Source organism: Bison bison, unplaced genomic scaffold (genome assembly GCF_000754665.1).
Source record: "Bison bison bison isolate TAMUID 2011002044 unplaced genomic scaffold, Bison_UMD1.0 scf7180017846005, whole genome shotgun sequence".
Classification (NCBI taxonomy): Eukaryota; Metazoa; Chordata; class Mammalia; order Artiodactyla; family Bovidae; genus Bison; species Bison bison.
This window is the reverse complement of record NW_011476578.1, coordinates 2,081-3,308: the sequence shown is the minus strand read 5'-3', so window position 1 is coordinate 3,308 and position 1,228 is coordinate 2,081. Positions and strand designations below refer to the sequence as shown.

The 1,228-nt window shown below is 42.0% G+C and overlaps 1 long non-coding RNA gene across 1 annotated transcript in view; it reads left to right on the top strand.

The window, feature by feature from the left end:
* The window catches only part of LOC104987372, a 7,796-nt gene that overhangs the window by 5,861 nt on the left and 707 nt on the right, over positions 1-1,228 (top strand). Inside the window, exon 2 of the long non-coding RNA XR_825126.1 lies at positions 1,080-1,084. This is a non-coding gene — a long non-coding RNA (uncharacterized LOC104987372). The remainder of the gene's footprint in view (positions 1-1,079; positions 1,085-1,228) is intronic.

Below are 1,228 nucleotides of genomic sequence, written 5' to 3'. Positions count from 1 at the left end.
GTGAAAAGTGGTACCATTACTGAGATGGAAAAGCATGCACAAGAACTGATTTGGGGGAGGGGACTCACTCAAGACCTCTGTTTGGAATATGTTCAGTTTGAGATGATTTTTTAAATAGCTGAAGGCATAATTAAGGATCTCCCAGAAAGGATTTTTTTAAAAAAGGTCCAAGAAACCTAGTCCCAGGGTTCTCCAACATTTAGAAGCTGGAAAGGGGAGAAAATCCAGCAAAGGAGTCTGAGAAGGATAAGAGAGAGGAAGAATCTCAAGGAAGTGTGTAGCCCAAAAACCAGTGAAGAGAGTGGGTCAAGAAGGAAGATAAGAGAGTTCCAGGTGGCCTAGTGGTTGGGATTCCAGCCTTTCACTGCCATGGCCTGGGTTTGATCCCCAGTCAGGGAAGTAAGATCTTGAAAGTTGCATAGTGCAGCTTAAAAAATAAAGACATCAATGCAGATCCTACAGATATTTAAAGAGAGAGGAGGATAAAAAAGAGGACAAGACCAGAAGATGCTAAGAGGACAAATAATTTAAGGACCAAGACTGGACTGTGGGGTTTGCATTATGAAAATCACTGGCATCCTTGACAAGAGTAGTCTAGGTGGAATGGTAAAGAAGAAAGTGATTGCAGTGAAATGGGGAAATAGAGGCAATGGCCAAAGATAACTCTTTGTAGTATTGTGAAGAGATGCAGAGGGAAGGGGTTTTAGCTAAAGGAGATATTGGGCCACAGTTAGGTTTTTTGAAGATGGGAGATACCAGAGCAGGTTTGTTTGCTGATAACAGTGATCCAAGAGGGAGGGAGAAATTGATGTTGCAGGAGAGAAAGTATGTGATTAGAGGATCAAAGCCCTGGGGGAATAGGATCCAAAGAGAGTCGCAAAGGTTGACTTCCTCAAAGAATCCACTTCATTTGAGTCATAGAAGGTAAAGCAGCACATATAGGCACAGGTGAAGGTATACAGTTGGATTTATTATGAAAAGATGAAAGAGTTATTTTATTTTCTCAATAAAAAATGAAACAGAGCCATTAGTTGAAGAGGGCTAGGGTCAGGGGGTTAGTGTCATGGAAGTTTAAGAAGAAAAGGTATGAAATAGCCATTTTGGACAGTGGGATGTGTGAAGATATCTGTCAAATAGGCTTCCTGAGTAGCTCAGCAGTAAAGAATCCACCTACCAATGCAGGAGATGCAGAGGAAGTGGGTTCAATCCCTGGGTCAGGAAGATCCCC